Below are 21622 nucleotides of genomic sequence, written 5' to 3'. Positions count from 1 at the left end.
TTCAAGTTGCATATAAATCAGATATGGAAGATTAATTCCATTTGAACCCATGTGGTGCAGTGTGAAGATTGTTCATCTGACAGTCAGAGACCCAGCGATCCAGGTTCTTATTTTGGTCCAGCTACTGACTGTCTTTGTGACTTTGGCTAAGTTCTTTCAACTTGTTGGGATCCAGTTTCCTGATATTTAAACCAAGGGTGCTGAACTCTGAAAGCCCCATGCAGCAATACATTTATATTGTTCTAAGGAAGGGATCAACAAGCTTTTATTCTGCAAAAAGCCAGAGAGTATGTTAGGTCATACAGACTCTGTCGCAACTACTCAACTCTGCCAGTGTAGCACAAAAGCAGCCATATAACACATAAATGAATGAATGTGGCTGCATTCCAATAAAACTTTATTTATGGACACTGAAATTTGAATTTCATGTAATTTTCACCTGACACAAAATACTATTCTTCTTTTTCATTTTAATTCTTTTCCTTTTATTCTCCCCCCCCCCCCCCCAATCAAAAATGGGAGTCAGTCTTAGCTCCCAGACCGTAAGAAAACAAGCAGGTTGGGTGGATTTTGTCTGCAGGCAACCTAGGTTATTCATGCATGCTCTACTCCCTTGGTTGAAAATACAATAGGTAAGTAATATATGGGAAACGGACTTGGCCCAGTGGTTAGGGCGTCCGTCTACCACATGGGAGGTCCACGGTTCAAACCCTGGGCCTCCTTGACCCGTGTGGAGCTGGCCCATGTGCAGTGCTGATGTGCCGCAAGGATTGCCGTGCCACGCAGGGGTGTCCCCCGTGTAGGGGAGCCCCACGTGCAAGGAGTGCGCCCCATAAGGAGAGCCGCCCAGCGCGAAAGAAAGTGCAGCCTGCCCAGGAATGGCGCCGCCCACACTTCCCGTGCCGCTGACTACAACAGAAGCGGACAAAGAAACAAGACGCAATAAACAGACACAGAAAACAGACAACCGGGGTGGGGGTGGGGGGAATTAAATAAAAAATAAAAATAAATCTTTAAAAAAATAATAAATAAATAAATAAAATAAAATTTAAAAAAAGAAAGTAATATATAGCCTTTTACGCAGGTTTCATAAGCCAAACAGCCTGACTTGGCTGTGAATGATAATTTTACTCATGGAGAATCTCTCTGTAATAATTTTTTAATATGATCTGAGAATCACATTTCAAGATAAATAACAGAATATTAGTTTTTGTTTTTTAAAACTAATTTCATTAATCTCTTTACTTTAGGGGTCAAAGCTATTGTAATAATAGCAAAAACATTCACTGAGCATGTACAGAGTTCTAGGCACTTGTTAAATGCTTTACACAGTTATTTCATTAGTTCTTACAATAATCCTCTTGTTAAGTTCACCAATATCCCCTTTACAGATAAAGCTTTGAAAGGTGAAGTAACCAGCCTGAGGCCACACAGTTAGTACATAACTGAGCTAGGAATAAATCCCAAGTGATTCTGACTCCAAGGTCCATAATTAAAACCACTTTATATTCTACTGTTAATTTCTTGTTATGGTTAATTTATAATATTTCCAATATCAAGAATTATAATCAACAATAAAAGAAAACAAATAATGGAAGTCAAATGTACTGCATTCTACCCATTAAATTAGAATAAAATGCAATATTTGATGTCTTTGTCTCAAAGAGTGGAATTACATAAGCAAATGACCCCGCCTCACCCTTAAACTATTTAGCATCTCCCTATCTCGGAGCCTCCTGTCTCTCCTCTCTGGTACATCTTGTTGTCAGTGTCAACCCATCTTATGACTTCTGCCTTAAACTATTTTGCCTTGGGAAAAACATATAGTACAATATTCTGTTTCTATAGTAAAGCTAGATACTGTTTTATATAAATAATCTTTTCTAACCACCCAGTGAAAGAGAAGTTTAAAAAAAAAATTGACCTGTTGTTAGCATATGTGATTAAGTTCCTGATTCGAGTGTATTGACAGATGGCAGAAAAGAGAAGAAAGGATCTGGATGCCAGGAAGATGGAGGATGGTGTAATCAAATACAAAACCATCTGGATCCTGTCCCTGTGTGGCCTAGTGTTTGTGTTTAAATTAAACCTTTTGTATCATCACCTGACAGATCACAGACTGAATTTCTAACCTGAAACATTCTTTTAGCAAGCAAGGAGAAGCAAAGTCTTCTTTGAGAACACAATACACTACATCTATATAAAGGTTAAGTCAATGCGATTATTAAAATGGTAGAACAGCATCTGAAGGCTTAACCTGCAAGGATGCCATCATACCTGGCACACAAAAGGCATAAGCTGTACCCAATGTAAATTATCTGCCAAGGGCAAACTCAGCAATCTGCTTTGTTTTATTTTCTAATAAATGTCACAGAGAAAGTGTGTTTAAAACTTTAAATTTGGGGGGGAGGGGGGTGGATCCAGTAGCTTGCCTTGTGGGAAAGCATCCTCCTTGTTGATTGCAGGAAAATGTCAAGTCAGTACAACTGCTCTAACACCTTCAGTTTCTACTTCTGCATTGATTAAGCTCCACACAAGTGTGTTCTTTGGCATAATAAGCTACATTCATGGTGTGTTGACACCAATAAGAATACCAGGCCCCACAGAATTCAGTGAATAGAATAGTCACAGCTTTTTGGTGGTTGGGCAAATTAAAGACACATCAAATAAACAACCTGCTCCAAACCGAGGTAGAACTGAAAGTGAAAAATAAGATTCAAGTTCAGTTTCAGTGTCCTCTATTTACTTTCTATGAAACGAGTGGGTAATGGAGCTCAATTTTTAAGTCAATTGTTTCAAAGATAATCAGTTTAAGAGTTCTCACTTCCAAAGCTATAGTAGCATTATGGAACTCTAGTTAAGTCTTGTGAGAAGCCAGCTTTTGCTTTAGATCTAAAGATGAAAATGCCGAATAAAGACAATCCCTGGGAAGAGGATGCGGCTCAAGCAATTGGGCTCCCATCTACCATATAGGAGGTCCAGGGTTTGATGCCCAGGGCCTCTTGGTGAAGGCAAGCTGGCCCATGTGGCAAGCTGGCCCACATGGAGTGCTGGCCCATGGGGAGTGCTGCCTCGCACAGGAGTGCTGTCCCATGCGGAGAGCTGGTGTGGCAAGGTGATGCAACAAAAAGAGACACAAAGGAGAGATAATAAGAGACATAGCAGACCAGGATGCTGAGGTGGTGCAAGAGAATGATCGCCTCTTTCCCACTCGGGAAGGCCCTAGGATCAGTTCCCTTGAGCCACCTAATGAGAATACACGTAGACACAAAAGAACACATACGGAATAAATAAATCTTAAAAAAAAAAAAAAAAAAATCCCCATCCTCTGCCCCACAAGGACTTTATATTATAATGAAAGGAAAACAAAACAAAACAAAACAAAACTCAAAACCACAAAGCAAATAATTTCAGTTAAATGAGGGTAAAGGATAAGATACAGGTACTGAGTGAGTACAATAGGAAGCCAGAGGAGGGACACTGTGGAGAACCTGGAATTAAAAAGGCTTAGAGGAGAGAATAATGCCTAAAATGATGCCTAAAATAGTGCAATAAGAATTGCACTATTGAAAAAAGGGGAAGCGCATCCTTGCCTGAGGAGAGCAAAGCCCAGAGGCCTGAGGCATGGTGGAGGGAGTTGTGGAGAAAGCATGGAACTAGTACTAGTGTGAACCTGATTCCTGGCCATTAGTAAAGGAAAAAGAAAGCATGTGGACAATATTATAAAAAGCTTTACATTCACAGTGGAAACTGCAACTGGAAAAACCTACCATCATTATATGTTGCTGATATCAAGATGGAGAATCTGGTACTAGAAATATGTTTCATAAAAAAATGGATTTTTTTTTAGAAAGCCAAAATATTCCCTCCCTTTGTCTCCGGGCTGATGGATATGGCTCATGCCTGCTCTTGGGCCAGTGTCCATACTGAGTGAAAGCTTGCTGTGACTCTAGATAAGACAAACAGAAATTGAATGGCCTCCAAAGAATTTATTTATAATGAACATCCTATACATCCTTCCTAGGGGTCCAAAGCAGTATTTTGCACTTCTATCCCAGAGGCACTTGGCACAAGGAAAGAGCAAAGGTGGGCAAGAAACCTAAAAAGTGGGAGGCGGGTTTGGCCCAGTGGTTAGGGCATCCGTCTACCACATGGGAGGTCTGCGGTTCAAACCCCGGGCCTCCTTGACCCGTGTGGAGCTGGCCCATGCGCAGTGCTGATGCGCACAAGGAGTGCCGTGCCATGCAGGGGTGTCCCCGCATAGGGGAGGCCCATGCACAAGGAGTGCACCCTGTAAGGAGAGCCGCCCAGCGCGAAAGAAAATGCAGCCTGCCCAGGAATGGTGCCACACACACGGAGAACTGACACAAGATGACACAACAAAAAGAAACACAGATTCCCATGCCACTGACAACAACAGAAGCAGACAAAGAAGACAACACAGCAAATAGACACAGAAAACAGACAACTGGGTTGGGGGGAAAGGGGAGAGAAATAAATTAAATAAATAAATCTTAAAAAAAAAAAAAAAAAAACTAAAAAGCAACAATACCCCAAGTGCAATAACAAACACCAACAGAGAAGGATGGTCCAACAATGAGCCCTTGATACTGATGACTATGCTTATGAGCCTGTGCGTATGAAATATGAACTAGGCCTAGAGCTGCAGGGTGCCTAAGAGTTACCTCCTGAGAGCCTCCATGTGTTGCTCAAATGTGGCCACTCTCTAAGCCAAACTCAGCATGTAAATGCATTACCTTCCCCCCAGCATGGACATGACTCCTGGAGATGAGCCTCCCTGGCACCAACGGATTACTAACAAGCACCAGCTGATGATGTGACTAGAAAAAGACACTGAATAAAAGGGTCAAATCAGACCAGCAGAATATCTCAGCCTACATGTAATATCAGGTGTTAAAAACTGCTTTTTTTCCCCCTTTCCCCCCACCCCAGTTGTCTGTTCTCTGTGTCCATTTGCTGCATGTTCTTCTTTTTGTCCACTTCTGTTGTTGTCAGTGGCACAGGAATCTGTGTTTCTTTTTGTTGCATCATCTTGCTGCGTCAGCTCTCCGTGTGTGCGGCGCCATCCCTGGGCAGGCTGCACTTTCTCTAGCGCTGGGCAGCTCTCCTTACGGGGCACACTCCTTGTGCGTGGGGCTCCCCTATGCGGTGCACACCCCTGCATGGCACGGCACTCCTTGCGCACATCAGCACTGCACATGGGCCAGCTCCACACGGGTCAACGAAGTCCGGGGTTTGAACGGCAGACCTCCCATGTGGTAGACAGACGCTCTATCCACTGGGCCAAGTCCACTTCCTTGGATAAAAGGGGGAAATGGAAAGGACAAATGAGTTTATATGGCTATGAGTCTCCAAAAAAGATTTGGGAGGTCATCAGAGGGGTCGTGCTTACACATACCTTAGCAGAGTCCCAGAGACAGCCAAACTAGATGCAACCCCAGGTACTGGTTCTCCTGAGGGCTATGGAGACCCACAGGTTTATGGTCATGGCAGATGGCTCTGGAGTTCAGTCCTTGTCAGTTGGCCCTACTTTGGAGTTTGTGGTCCTGAGTGTGATGGAGTTGGACTCAGATGTGACCTTTCTACACATGCCTCTTCTGTTACTTTTACCGGGCCTGTGGTTGGCACTGGGGTTTGTGTATACTCAGGAGACCTGAATCTCTGGACTGTCCATGTGACAGCCAGGCCCTGAGCCTTAGCAGACTTGCAACTCCTACCCTCTGGTTTATTGGACTTACCCTGGCCAGCTAACAGGGAGATGAAGAAGGTCAACCACCACACCAGGGAGCCAAGAGTGCCTTCAACTGCAAGCAGGAGAATTTTATTCATCATCCACGTGGAATCTAAGCCCCCTCTTGATACAGAGGTGGAGTGGACATAATCATCCCAGGGTCCACAGGAATAGAGTATGGATTAGAGTGGACTTACTGATATTCTACTATGGAACTATTGTGAAAAGTAATGGAAGAAATTGTAGCATTGATGTGGAGAAAGTGGCCACGGTAGCTGCTGAGGGTAGGGAGAGGGAAGAAGAGATATAATGTGCGTGCGTTTTCAGGACTTGGAGTTGTCCTGGGTGGTACTGCAGGGACAGATGCTGGACATTATGTGTCCTGCTATGGCCCACTGGGTGGACTGGGGGAGAGTGTAAACTACAATGTAAACCACTATCCATGTGGTGCATTCACCAAATGCAATGACTATGCCACGATGATGAAAGAGGTTGTTGATGTGGGAGAAGTGGGGTGAGGGGGGTGGAGGGTACATGGGGACCTCATATTTTTTAAATGTAACATTTAACAAAAAATAAAGAGAGGAAAAAAGAAAAAAAAAAGGCACTGCTGGGGGTGGGGGGTGGAGCTGTCAAAATTTACAGGAAACATCCAAAAGTTTAAAGTGACTCCATTATTAAAATAAATTCAGACCCACCTAGATTTTAGCCTTGAAGGAAGAGCCTCTATGCAGGGAAAGACAATTGTCCAAAAAGCTCCAACATCATCACCACTGAGTTTTCCTCCCCTTGGTTTCTCATGCTTCACTGATGGGTAACACCATCCTCTGGATTGCTCTTTCTGACTTGGGCACTAGAATGTTACAAGGTACCTTTGGATCTCCAACTGCAACAGACAGAAACTTCCAAGAAAGCTTAGCAAAACGGTGTAAGACAACAACAACATTGGATGGACAATCTCTAACTAAGTTAATAAAGTACAGGCTTCTCAGCCAATCGTAGCTAATGCCACTATAAGGAAGGCTTGAAGGCCTTGCTCTACCCAAAACATGATTCTTCGGGTAAACATTGATCCCAAAAGACAGTATAATCTACCTGCACTCCTTCCTCTTGTCCTGCCCCTGATATGCAATATCACTTTCTCCTCTACAGGGGCTGGCACCTGGTCACCTAGGTCCTTCTTGACAAGGACCAGAAAACATTCTGTCTGTATTAGAGTCAAATAGGCCCTGTATCAGATGCCTAGGTTTGAATACCAGTTCTGTTACTTAGCAGCTGCGTGATTATATTAAGCCTCCTTGTGTGTGCTTCCTCATCTGTAAAATGGAGATAATAATAGTACTTAGAACTAAATAAGAAAATAACATAGGCTATATTTAGTATTTTGGGACCCATTTTTTTCTAAAATACTTGACCTTCCATTACATTCCAGTGACTGAAAAAAAATGTCACCCTTCAAGGGAGCCCCTGCTATGTACCTATAGAAGGTGGTGTAATCCCTTACAACTCCATGGTATTATGATTCGCTCACCCTACTCCTACCTCCACTCCTTCATCCAGGCTATTCTGTCTAGAATGCTTTAGCCTCCCATTCACCCCACGCTCTCTGAGGCAGACATGAATAGTGCCCAGTAATTCCTGTTCTCCTCTCCTTCCTGCACATCCCAGCTCTTTGCAGTTAGATGGGACCATGAAATTAGTTCAGGTCAATTGTCTGTGAACCGAGGAGAAAGCACTGCACAACATTCCCCTTGCCCTCCCCTTTTGGTGGAGAACATAGCAGAATTGAGTGGAGATGGGGTTACATGAGATGGAAAGCAGTCTAGTAACTGTGTCACCAAGAGCTCAGCTGCCCTAGAGAGGAGACTTTGTGTAGGCAAGAAATAAACTTTTAAGTGTTAAGCCACTGAGATTTGGGGACTCTTGTCACCACAGCATTAGCCTAGTCAATCCTGATTAATATATACCCCCTTACACCTCACCCATATCAACCCCACCTCCCCATCCCACTTGTCTGACAGGTTTCCTATCAACCCTCAGATCTTGACTTACCTCTCTGTTCCTCAGAGGTCATCCAGTCTAAGTAGCCCTATCCTTGCTATACTCTATTACTGAATCCTGGTTTTTCTTTAAATGATTTCCCTCATAATCTTTAATTACATATTTACACATTTGTTCACTCATTTCTTCCGTGTCTCCACCATCAAATTATAAGATCCACAAGGGATCTGTCAGATCATCTAACTTTTATTTACTAGTAAAATAGGTAAATAAACTAGGACTTAGAATATTACTAAGGTTTAGAATAGTGTTTGTATTTTTTAGGTGAATAAATATCGATACATCGAAAAAGTATACAAGTAAAAATAAAAAAATAAGCTTTTTAAAAAAGTATTCATATAGTAACAGGAAGTTTGATAATACAGATGATGACACCAGGAGAATGACAAATTTCATTGGATTACATACTGAACCAGAAATTTGTAGAGACTTGATCGCCATAAAGTTTTGTGCTCGGAAGGAACTCAAGGGCATGAATGTAAAAAAAATATTCACATTGCAGAGGAAAATCAGTAGGGAGTCTTGGGCAAGAACCCTAAAATGGAAACACTGTGGACTGTTTCCCCTTCTGATAAGCCTGTCCACAAACTCCAGAAAGGAGCCAGGTGGGATCATGTGGAAGGTTCTGGATCTTGTAGGAGCCTAGGGACACAGCTCAGTCCACCCCATTTCTCTCTCTGTCACACACACACACATGCAAAAAGGAAAAAGGTGGAAAAAAATACATTTCTATGAGAGAGATGATAAAATTTGCAAATTTTCTTGTATCTCTGGAAAGTGTCCTCTGTGCACAGTATGTGGCACATTACAGAGAATCAAGAGAAATGATTTCACATCTAATGTTAGTTTTTAAGCATTTCATTATGGACATTCATCTGAGAGTCTTTTTTCAGTCATCTAATTGTGTCATCACTTCTCTGTATAGAGATAAGGTCATGCACTAAAAACAGGGAGCAGGAAAATTGGTCACTTAAGTGCCTTTAGTTCTAACACTTCTTTTTTAAAAAGGATTTATTTATTTACTTTAACCCATCGCCTCCCTCCCCCCGCATTGTTCTCGTCTGTCTGCTCATTGTTTGCTCACCTTCTCATGGAGGCACCGGGAACCGAACCCAAAACCTCCCACATGGGAAGCGAGTCACATCCGCTCCCCGTGGGCTGTGGTGTCCATTGGCTTGGGGCATCTGCCCATTTTAGGCATCTGCTCGTCATGGCAGGGTGTGTCTAGGTCAAGTTCTAACACTTTTGATGTCATTGCCTTTAGAGCAGTTTTGTACCAGAGCTAGGACTAGATAATATCTTTAAGCAAATGTTAGACCAAGTCCTGTAACAGACATTTATCATTTCATAGTTATACAGCACCAAACTCTATCCACAGATGCATACTTTCCTCATAGTACCCCAATTTCCTCTAGGGAATAATTCCAGTGATATTTCAGGTCTTAGTTGGGGGTCCCTGAAGTTCCATTTCCCACATGAGAAGCTGGGGAGTCTGTTCCTTCCTCTGTCATCTCCCTGGTGCAGCCAGGAGAGACGCCAATCAGACATCGTTCCTGGCACTGTCAATCCTAAATGAGTGATGGGAAGAAGAGGGTGTAGGCAGAGGTCAAATTCATCATAGCAGCATCTGGTGGGGGCCTGAAGATCAGCCTATTCCTAACTAGAGATCTAAGGTCCTGATGGCAGAGATGCCCTAATTCCTATTGCTTTCTCAGCTTCCTCTTGATCTGAGGCCTCTAATATCCTGTCAGTAAATTTTCTTTTCGCATAAGATATGTAGGGTTGGCCTCTGTTGCAGGCAACCACTAATTCTGACAAGGGATGCTATGTATAGCAGTATAGGTTGTACTCTGCACACAAACAGCCAGGAAAAGAAGCGATAGGGGCTGAAATCCAACCTGTGCTTGGCTTGCTAAGCTCACGAAGCTATATTCTCCTTGATGCTTTTTCATGTTACACAGTCATTGTATAGGCTGGAAATGGCCCTGGCTCTGCCCCTGATACATTCCCATTTTTCTGTGTGAAACAGAGGCCTATCGATGGTCATTGATACATACACTGATTTCAGTAATGCAATCATATCCCATTGAGATATTTTTCTGCCTTCTATCTATAGATTGAATCACTAATTTTTCCAGCAAGCAAAATGTGAAAGAAGGAATGCCACTTGCAACAATTGATCCTTTTATAAGGTCTACCACATAGTGCCAAGTACCTATAATGTATCTTCTGTTATTAAGTGTTGAAACTTAAATTTAAGATATTTGAAAATGTCTATACTAGGTGTTACACTGCACTTTTTACTAGTACTTTACATTCATCACTGGCAGAAAAAGAACTCAAAGAACTCACAAACTTTCTGGCTATCTTTTATTTCCTACAAGCTACATTTTCCCCGATTTTATAGACTATCATGGAAAAGTAAAGATCTCAATTATGCTTTCCAATCCTCTAAACTCTTCAATTTTCCTATGATTGTTTTACATTTCCCAATGTCTTTTTCACCCATTTCAGACCACAAATTTATCCAGAGCTTCTGTGGGCTTGTATATGGCATGCCTAGCATGCTACCAGCGTTGTTAAAAAGATGAGAGTCACTGTTTCCTCCACTAGGAATCTAACAATTAGGTTTCCTTTCCTTACAGTTTCCTTTTACCATATTAAATCCTCCAGTTTCCCTTTCATGTTACTTTAAGATGCTGATCAAAATCTTTTGTTCCTACTTCCCCTACTCATAAAAGAAAATTAGATTTGTTTTCAGGCTTTAATCCTGCTAACATAAAGTGAATCAGTTCTGTTTTTATTACTGTCTAGTCAGTTCCATCAATCACTGAAGGGAATCACTAAAAGTAATCAGGGAACAAGGTCAGCAGTACTAAGCAGAGGGCCTGCTATGGTACTTTTGGCAGATCAAAATGAAGACTGGGGAAAGGATGACAGTGCTTCACAGCCCTAAGAGGCCTGGTGTGTCTTCTTAGGAAGTTGTCTCTAAATGGAAGGGAAAGGAGGGAATTATCTTTATTGCATAACAGGTCTCCTTATACCAAGCTTGTTAATGTAACAAATACCTAAAAGCCTCATTTGGGGGTGAGGGTCAACTTTTCTTGGTATGGTGACTCAAGTTTTGGACTTTGAGACCAAGAGCCTAATCTTTCATAGGTCCTGCTCTTTTATAGCAGTTTTTGTTGTTACATTAAAAAATGGCAGACTTCTTCACAAACAGGCAGTTATCAGTTGGGGTTAATTTAAGCAAAAAGGGAATTTACATTTCAAGGAAATTAGACAATTTTAAGAGTCAAAGTTGAAAAGGACAGGATTTAAGAGGCTGTGGTGGAGAAAGGGTCTCAGAAGCAGGAAGGATTTAGTGGTCTGGACTGAATGGAGTTTTCCTCATCCTTGGATCCCTCTACATGAGATAGAAAGTCCCAGGTAAGAGTCCAGTTGGTCTAGCATTGGTTATATGCCTTTACCTCCTTGGTTAGGGCTGGACAGGGGACCATGATTTTTGGTCTCATTAATACAGCAGAAAAATGGAGTGGAGAGAGTGGGGAGGTGGTCACGTTATCTGGATGTTATTAATATAAAGGCTATGTATTCTGGGTGACCAAGATAGAACCAGCGTCCTACTATGTGTTAAAAGAATTGTGAAACCTTGGACTAATAAACACTATCAAGCACATGTTAAGCTAACAGATTAGTCAATCAATAACATTGCTTAGTGCATAGTAGTTGCTCAACAAATAATTGCTGATGGGTGAATTTCCTCGACAATGCTATCAGTTCTCAGCCTTTCCCTTTGCCATTCATATTTCCTAATATCTAGTAAACATTCTATAATCAATATTGATGAAATAGGATCCCTGAAAGAGAAAGCTCAATGCAGTGGAAAAAACACTGGATTAGAACCATTTCTTGCTTCTGCTTAATATGATCTTGGGGACAGGTCACAAGCCCTTTGGGTTTATTTATTTATTCATTCATCTGCAAAATGAAGTGGTAGTGGTAGATGCTCTTTCAGAAGGTTCCCAATTCTGTATGTCTAATATCATAGTCATAAATATATAGATGGCACAGACTAAGAAAACTAAAGAAAAATGTTTATTTTCACAGTATGCTCTACCCTAAATCTAGATAGACAGTAAAAGTTAACTTACTTGGCAGTATTTAGGAGAAATTGCCAATATTGTAGAAATTCAAGATCACTTATCAAACTTTAAGAAAAAGTCTACAGGATCAGTATTTCAAATGAATCTTACATTGAATCCAATATATAAAACAAATAAAGGTCAAACTACTACAACTGAAACAAAAGAAGGGTGCCCGGAGCCCCATCCTGCATCTTCTCCACAGGTTTCTGTGAACACTGCTTGACACCAGTCACCTAATTACTGACTGACTCTCCCTAGAATTCTCTATACCTTGTCATGATTCTAAATGAAATTTACAATTTCATTCAGACCAAAAAAAAAAAAAATTGGCAAAGTATTTATACTCTCTTCAATAGCAATAAAAGAACACAGACAATTCTGTTAGTCTATAAACAGTTTTAATTTGAAAAATATAAGATCTAACAGCAATTCATCCCCTAAACTACCGACAACCTAGTAACATAGAGACTAAGACTATTACACCTTGAAAATTTAGCTTCCAAAACATTTTAACAAGTTAAATTGTAAAATAAACAACGAAATTTAAAATTTTGATAAATTTTAGCAAGCCATCTTTCACCTATATATTTTTTCCTTCAGTCCTACTTCAGAGTAAAGATGCTAATGTCTACAAATTAATGTAGCACATGCCCTTTTTAAAAATCACCAATGGGAAAATTACTGTAAAAAATATTAAATAGCAAAGGCAAATTGTCATCTCTGTGGCTAATGACAGTGATTTTCTTAATCTTAGCAGAGAGAAGCAGCAATTGTTCATTTCATAAAATCAGTGTTGTGGCCATTCTTCTACTTGGAAGTATCATCACCAGAATCATTAAGGCGTATCCTATATATGAAATGCCAACCACGAATCTTTGTTTCGAAGTGTGAGCTTTGCAATTCAAACATTCTTGTTAAGGTCATTTTTATTTATGAACACTAATCTCTAGACAGCAGCACATCTTTTACCCTAAATAAGGGATTAATCTTGAAAATATAAACAAGATCTACGTAATCAATTTAGTGAATAATTATTGAACTTCAATGCCACCACATTTTGGTTAAAGCAAAAAGTCACCAAGATTTTTCTGTAAGACATTTTCACTGCAGGCAGCAACAAAAAAAGTCTATTTCATAGTCAGTGGTCATCCTACTAATCTCTTCTGGCAGGGGATGAGGTTTGAATTGTCTAGTCACAACCAATTAAACATGACATGACATAGGGATTTGTGGCAGTGTCATTTCTGAAAATTACATATACCTGATATGCCTTACAACCAACAGAAAGGCAAAAGTCACCTCTGTTATAAAAGGTCTCTACTGTTTCAGCCAATCTTTCTTATCTCCTGAACAATGGTTTCAATAGTTTATAGCAAATATTAAAGATATAGCCTAGGGTTGTGGCAGATGTAGTTTATACCTTGTCCTTATCACTTACCATTTCCAGGCAGGAAAGTACTACTTCCAACTAACAGCATCTATGACTGCCTGAAGGCTTTCTCTTGACAGTCAGAACCTGCTTTGCCTATAAACATTTGGCCAGGCTGGGATTTACTGGGGAACTAATTAATTCCCCTCTCCCAGAGTAGCCTGCAACCAATGATTAACAGGATTGAGTAGATAAATACTCTGGGCCCACTGCCCCTTGTCTGGGGTAAATCTGAAACAAGTTGTATACGATCCCTGTCTTAGTTTCCAGGCTGTTATGACAAATACCACACAATGAGTTGGCTTAACAACAGGAATTTATTGGCTCAAAGTTTCAGAGACTAGGAGGCTTGCTTCCTCCCCAGGATGGTAGTGTTATGCCTTGCCAACAATCCTTGGTGTCCATGGCTTTCCTGTCACAAGGGGATTTCTTCTTTTTTCTCTTCTGGGTTCCTGCTGACTTCCTGCTTCTGGCTCCTCCTGTGGCTTTTTCTCTGTGGCCTTCTCTATCAGGCCTCCAGTAATAAGATTAAGACCATCTTGATTCAGTGCCTCATACCTTAACTACAAGTAACATCTTCAAATTGTTCTATTTACCCTGGGTTCACACCCACAGAAACTGTTTTCTCCATGGTACATATAACTCAAGCTGCCACAGTCTCCCAGTTTGCCAGTGGAATTAAGGTCTAATTGCCCACAGTGGTAACTCGCCACACATTTTACTAGCTTCCTTCTTTCTTGTCTTGGTTCCCCACTCTCCTATGATCTCTGTAAGAAACAACTCACACTCAAATTCTTATCTCTAGTTCTGCTCTGGAAGCAACTCAAACCAAGACAAAGGGATACAAAGTTGAATACAACAGGGCTTCTTTCCTCACGGAAATCACCATCTAAAACAGACCAATAAAAAAAAATAAACAAAAGCCACCACCAAGAGGAAAAGTATACACTATTACAATGTAAACTGTTGTGGTGACCAAGGTGATGCCAACCAGAGTTTTAAATATTCTGTGCCCCATTGGAATGTTGGCTAACCAAACCTACAACAACTCCAAATATTAACCTTCACTGGGGAAAAGCAGCCAGACTATCTCTAATAGCCACCCAGTCTGTGAAATCATCCTATCTTGCTGCCATGGCTGATACTGTTCTAATATATCCTGAATAATAGACTGTGGCCAAAGGGTAACAAACAGCACAAATATAAACTTCACTCAATCCCCTAGTAGCTATGGAATGAAAGGAAGACATCAAAATAATATGGTGACTCCACTTAACAGTGAATTTAAACTAAAGCTACTATAAAAAGAAATTTATCCTTGTTTTAATCTTTTTGACAGCCCACATACCCTCAAGGCAACTATACAGAGAGCAAAACCAAATCAACATTCTAGCCATCATTTGCCATTAATTTCTGATACACAGGGCGACGATCATTTGCAAAGCAACATTAATGAACAAAAAATTCAGGTAGAAGGAGTTGGTTCATTAGAATCCTCTATATTAAACATTTAGTGTGAATAGGGTATAGTTATAAAGTATGGCAATAGTTCTAAGCCAAGGCCTTATAATAAAAACGCTGACCATTACTATATCTGCATTTGGAATTCAAAACTATTTCAAATGGAATTATGTGGTTACGGAAAATTACAAGGGAAAAAAGCAATTCATCACTAATGGAAACATTTATGCCTGTATCAATAAAAACTTCTCCTACCATGCAGTATACTTCATTCCCCATATATCACCTCAACTAAAATTTAGGGAGCATTTATGCAGAATATATTAGGTGCTATTGAAACAGAAATCCAAAGTTGCAGAGAATCATCCCTGTTCTGGAGAAGTTTTATCTTTTCCTAGCTGTACAACTTTGGGCAAGGTATCCTCTTTATGCTCCTTTCATTTGTAAAATGCAGATGACATGATCCACCTCAGAGCTGTTGTAAAGAATAAATTAAGAAATAAGACTAGCTTAAAACAATGCCTGCTACATAGTAAGCACCATAAAAGCCTTGGTTATTATGGGTTAAGAAAGGAACTTCCATATAAGCAGTAGCATGGCCCAGAATGAGTGAGAAAAAAAGACACATTCATTGATCATTATTATATAGCAGGTTCTTCAAGAAATTTCACAATATTTTATTTTTCTTCAGTTCAACCTAGTGCAGCAGTTATCCTCTCCATTTAATAGAGCAGAAAACCATCACCAGACTGGTTTGAAACTTGCCTAATAAGTGGCCTTACTACAAATCAAACCTCACTCGAACATCAAAATGCAAGTACTTTCCAAAATATCCTGCAAGAAACCTAAGAATCAGGAAACCTGTATTTGCCTTTTAGTCATCAACCTTGGACCCTTTCACGGCTAACTTAATTTCTGTGAGACTCGGTTTTCTATTTGATAAATAAAATGTTTATAATAGATACACCCGGCCTGCCTGCTTCTCAGTCATTACAAGGAATCAAAAGTGAAAGAAATCTATAAACTGTAAAACCCTATAAACATAATTTTCTTCAGCTGCCTGACTATTCACTTCTTACCTCTGACAGGCTTCATCATCCGGACACCAAACACCTCTATTTTCAAGTACCCAATCCATAGAAGAAAACTACCTAAATTTTGAATTTAACTAAGGTAAAAACACTAGATTTTTAAGAGATTACCTGTTAAAATTTTTGCCCAATTCCTAGAGGGTTTTGAGTTTGTATTTCACGTAAACTTAAAAGTCACATGAGATGGCCATTACTCTGGGTACTGATCTGTTGCTGTCAAGGAAAGTAGGGTCTAACAATGACCCTGTAACACTGATAGAATACTGAGAAAATATACATCAAGATATTTCCCAACATATTACATTAACACGGCTGCCTGTGCTTCAGTATACAATTACAAAAATTCATTTATCTGATATGGTGCCTGTACACTTTCCAAAGTTCTTTCACGTTTCTTATTCCATTTGATCCAGCAGTTTATGTTGGTCTTTGAAGGATAAAATTTGTTTATGCACACAGTCATTTCAAGGCTTAAATATTTCTGGTCCCCAATTCTCATTTGGTGTATTAAATGTTGCATAAATTTCACATTTTAAATTACTCAGCAGTACTGGTGAGTCTATTTCTTAATGATTAACATTCAAGTTGGAAAAATATTTCTAATAAAAACTGTATGTATGCTCCATCCTACATCTTCCCTTATCAGAAAGTATCCTTGGCAAACTAAACTACATCTTCCACTCACAAAAGTAGATGGCAACAGCAATCACTTTGCAGAAAATTATGCTAAATGAATCTGCTATGTGGTACTTGAAAAATGTGCACGTTAATAAAGTATCTTAAAAGCGCACCTCCATAATTTCAATGAAGAACACCGCTCTTAGAACTGTGATGAAAATAATCTGGACTTTAAATACTAATAATACTCTAATAACTATTATTATAATTAATAGCTCAGGAACTAAGTAAATTACAGCAATTTAAAATGATTAATACTTAAAAAACACAGGTTTTGAAGGGTCACCTTCAAAATGTCAGTAAATATTGCTTAAGCTATCAAAATATAAATGAAGTTAAGATTTAATGTGGTGTAAAAGATATAGTTTGTAGTTTAAGAAAAGTACTGAACTGGGAATCAGATGAATTCTAGCCTCACATCATTTAATCTCTCTAAGCCTCAGTTCACATTAAAAATAAAAGTTTCATAGTATGAAATTTTACTGTCTTTATAATAAAATTCTGGAAAATCATAATAGTATGAGAAAATTAATGATTAGAGGCAAAAGATCAAGATTTTTTAACCAAACCGAGACTAGGTCATAACATTTATTTTTTGTTACAAAAACAAAAACAAACCCAAGATGAAAATGAAATAAACATTTTTTTTTTCTAATTGTCCCATCCTGGGTTATCTTTTCCAGATTTTAGTCAACAGTTCAGGTTTAGGTTGTCTCAACACTTCTGGTTGCTATGAGGTCTCCATTTTATAACCATGTTTCTCTAGTTCAGCACTGTAAGAAAACACAAAAGAACAACATCATTAAGCATTCTTCATGATAAACTAAACAGATTTTTTAAAGACATGATATAATTAATAAATCAAATCAATGAATGAAACCTGGGTACCATGTTTAAAATACTACCAAATAGTTTTATTTTGGTCTCTAAAAAGAAACCCCTAAAAAGGACATTGGCTGTCAGTCAGTATAATGCTAATAAAATTTTGCTTTTTCCATTATTAAGCTTATCATTTATCTTAATTTCTTATAAATCTATTAATGGAAGAAATACGAGTGATTTAGTGCTATCTTCCCACAAATGTTCTGTTCTAGTAAATAAACATAAGTATTGAGAATCATTAACCTCATGGCTAAGAACACAAGATACCAGTTTCATACCTTAATGGATTTATTTATCATAATAGATATTACTTTTATTTATACAGAAGGAATAAACAGATATTTTCTATATTGACATATATCTATTGCTTTAACCAAGAAAAAAACCTATTAATCAAATTTGAAGGTGTGTGAGAATTATTCTGCATTAACTGTATATAGGGGGAAAAAAGAAATCTAAAATAAAAATGTAAACTTCACTTTCCTAACTTTAAATGTGGATGAAAATCTCAGAAACTTAAAATGGCACAGATATATACATATAAAAAATAGACACTTTTCATGATTTTAAGTAATTTATTCAACCTGAAGCTTCAGTCACACTTTGAAAATGTCAACTGTAATTGTTGCTCTGCCTTTATATAAACATTTGCACAAAAAAGTTTAGCCTTGTAATCAAATTCAGGTATTTAAATTAGTACTCCAAGTATCTGCCACAATTCAAATTTTATTAACAGTTCATGACAAAATTATTGGAGGGCCAATCTACAAAGCATTGTATAGATGTAAAGAATGATTAATGTATACTACATCATTATATCCAATAAGACAAAAAGACATTTGTTTTCAAGCATAATCTGGCTTAGATAACATCCCATTATCTAATAAAAACACAATGCAAAAAACACACGAAAGGACTGACGTATAATATTTTTATTTCCGCACATGCCTCTGTTTCTCTAAAGCCATCACAATTATTTACAATACAAATACTGACTTAATTTCCATGAATAATATTAAGGTCAGGGACTATTCAAATGAATCATCCTTGCCTTCCACTTCAGTGTAGAAGGCAGCATGGGCTGGTGATATAAACACTGGATTAGGAACCAAGAGACCAGTGCAAATCTATGGCTCTGCCTCTTTCTTTGCTAAATTTAAATAAATTGCTTCCTTTGCATTCCTCCCCACCTCAAAAAATGAAGATTATCATGTCTGTCCTTCACATATACCAACATATCTCCTTTATTATAAGGCCTAGATGAGATAAAGCTATACAAATGTAATATGCTAATAATATAAAAACTGAAGGCTGAAGAGGCTAAAGGCTTCTATTCTCATTTACCAGGGAAAGCACCTCAAATGTTTCCTGCAAGCACTTTTTAAAAATTGAAAAAAAAAAAAATTATTTTTAAAAGCTACAGAGATTACATAAAATGTTACATTAAAAAAATATAGGGGATTCCCATATGCCCCACTCCCCACACCTCCCACTCTTCCCATATTAACAACTTCTTTTATTAGTGTGGTACATGTATTGCAATTGATGAACATCTTCTGGAGCATTGCCACACAGCATGGATTATAGTTTACATTGTAGTTGACACTCTCTCCCACACAATTTCTGTAGGTTATGGCAGGATATATAATGTCCTGTATCTATCTTCGCAATGTCATTCAGGACAATTCCAAGTCCTGAAAATGTCCCCATATTATACCTCTTTTTCCCTCTCCCTGCCTTTAGCAACTCCAGTGGCTACTGTCTCTACATCCATGATATAATTCCTTCCATTGCTACAATCACATTAAGTCTATAGTAGAATATCATTAAGTCCACTCTAGTCCATATTTTACTCCCCAATCCTGAGGATTCTGGGATGGTGATGCCCACTCCACCTCTAATTGAGAGGGGCTTCGATCCCATATGGCTGATGTTTGGGACTCTCCTGCTTGCAGTTGTAGACTATCTCGGTTCCTTGGTGTGATGGTTGTACATCCTCACCTCCTTGTTAGCTGCCCTGGGTGAATCCAATGAACTGGAGGGTAGGTATTGCAACTCCACTGAAGCTCAGGGCCCAGTTGGCACACGGACAGTCCAGAGATTCAACTTTCTTGGACATCTACCTACCAACTCCAGCGCCAACTACAGGTTCAATAAAAGGGAAAGAAGACACATGTGTAAAGAAGTCACATCTGAGCCCAACTCTGTCACACTCAGGAGCACAAACTCCAAAGGAGGGCCCGCTGGCAAGGCACCAAACTCTGGAACTATCTGCCATAACCATAGGACCTGGGTGTCTCCATAGCCCTCAGGAGCATCTCCACCTGGGGTTGTATCTACTTTGGCTATCTCTGGGATCCTGCTGAGATGTGCTTATAGAGTGGCCACATTTAAGCAACATGAAGGCTCTCAGGAGGTAATTCTTAGGCACCCTGCAACACTAGGCTAAGTTGAACTTTCAAGAGCAAAAGCTCATAAGCATAGTTTTCAGTGTCAAGGTCCATCAATGGTCACTGGTCATCCTGCAAGGACTCTTATTACCAATCTTTAGGGAACATGGCAATTGTTTTTAAATCTTATCTCATGCTAAAAGTTTAATAATGCTACCTATTTCTACTGATATGTAGAAAAACAAATGATGTCAGAAGCAGCAAAACAGAACAAAATGAATTAGTTACTTGGAGTCACTGATGACTTTTTCCTTTCACTTATTCTTATTAAAGCTAATTAGCCTAAAAGAAAAAGAGGAACATGGAAGGTGAGCAGCTTGCTATATAGTGTTTTAATTAATCTAACATACATTCATACAGCACTTACCATGTTCTAAGCACTTTACACATACTAATACATTTAATCCCCATAACAAATCTATGAGTAAAGTACAAATCATCGCCTACATTTTATCAATAAGAAAAGTGAGTCATGGGGAGGCTAAAAGACTTGCCCAAGGTTCCTGGGCAGATTCTGGGTTGGAACAAAGGCAGTCTGGCTCTAGATTTAGATGGGTTCAGGATCCAACAGTGCCAGAAAGCCATAAGACTTTTCTTTACCATGGCTTATGATACCAGATCAAGAGCCTTGATGCATTTTACATACATTAGGAAGAACATTGTTGCAGGAGACTTGTTAATCAAGACAGTTTTTAAAAAGCAAGGATATAAATATCCTTGTAAGGATATGTGTGTGAGGCTACACAGTTCAATATTTTGAGGCTAGTGAATAAACAGATTTGTTTATATTAATTTATATTTAAATTAAATTTTTAAATGCAGTTCCTCAGTTGTGTACTAGCTAGAATGCAACTTCTCAATAGCCACATGTGGCTAATGGCTACCCTAATGGGCAGTGCAGGTTACAGAACATTTCTATCACCACAGGAAGTTTTATTTGACAGAACTGGTGAAATCGCAACAACCTTGGTGGGAAAGAACTCATGACTCAAATAAGGATATATAAAGAAAGGTGTTATGCACTAAAAGAAGTCTCAAGATTTATACATTTACGGAAATCCACAAGCCTAAAGGCAAAACAAAATAAAGAACATAAGAGCACTGCAGAGGTGTATATTATAGAAACAAGCCACAAAGAATATTTGGATATGTGGATATGCTCTATTTCCAAATAAGTAAAAAGGAAAGAAGTAGTAATGATGAAAAAACTAATTATCAATACATTTTTTTTACTAAAAGTCCCATGAGAAAATCATAGTATTAAAAAACAGTCTTGGTTTAACTTTTAAGAGAGAAGTGCTGTGAAACGCAGGGGTGTCCCCCGCGTAGGGGAGCCCCACGCACAAGGAGTGCGCCCTGCAAGGAGAGGTGCCCAGTGCGAATGAAAGTGCAGCCTGCCCAAGAATGGTGCCACACACACGGGGGAGTTGACACAACAAAAAGAAACACAGATTCCCTGTGCTGCCGATAAGGATAGAAGCGATCACAGAACACACAGCGAATGGACACAAAGAGCAGACAAGTTGGGGGGGTGGGGGGAGAAATAAAAAAAAAAAATCTTAAAAAAAAAAAAGGTAGCAGAGTGTTTTCTGATGTGCTTTAGTTTTTAAAGGATATAAAACCAAAGATAAATGCAGGAAGACATTTTTTTTTGGTAACTTGTAAACACA

At 39.1% G+C, this 21622-nt stretch overlaps 1 long non-coding RNA gene across 2 annotated transcripts in view; it reads right to left on the bottom strand.

Annotated features, from left to right (window-relative positions):
- Nucleotides 1-17275: 17275 nt before the first annotated feature.
- The window catches only part of LOC101414464 (uncharacterized), a 28288-nt gene continuing 23941 nt past the window's right edge, over nucleotides 17276-21622 (bottom strand). For both annotated transcript variants that reach the window (XR_011648815.1, XR_009185815.2), the window contains exon 4: nucleotides 17276-17393. This is a non-coding gene — a long non-coding RNA (uncharacterized lncRNA). The remainder of the gene's footprint in view (nucleotides 17394-21622) is intronic.

The sequence above is a fragment of the Dasypus novemcinctus genome, chromosome 5, assembly GCF_030445035.2.
Source record: "Dasypus novemcinctus isolate mDasNov1 chromosome 5, mDasNov1.1.hap2, whole genome shotgun sequence".
Taxonomy (NCBI): Eukaryota; Metazoa; Chordata; class Mammalia; order Cingulata; family Dasypodidae; genus Dasypus; species Dasypus novemcinctus.
This window is presented reverse-complemented; position numbering and strand designations above follow the sequence as displayed.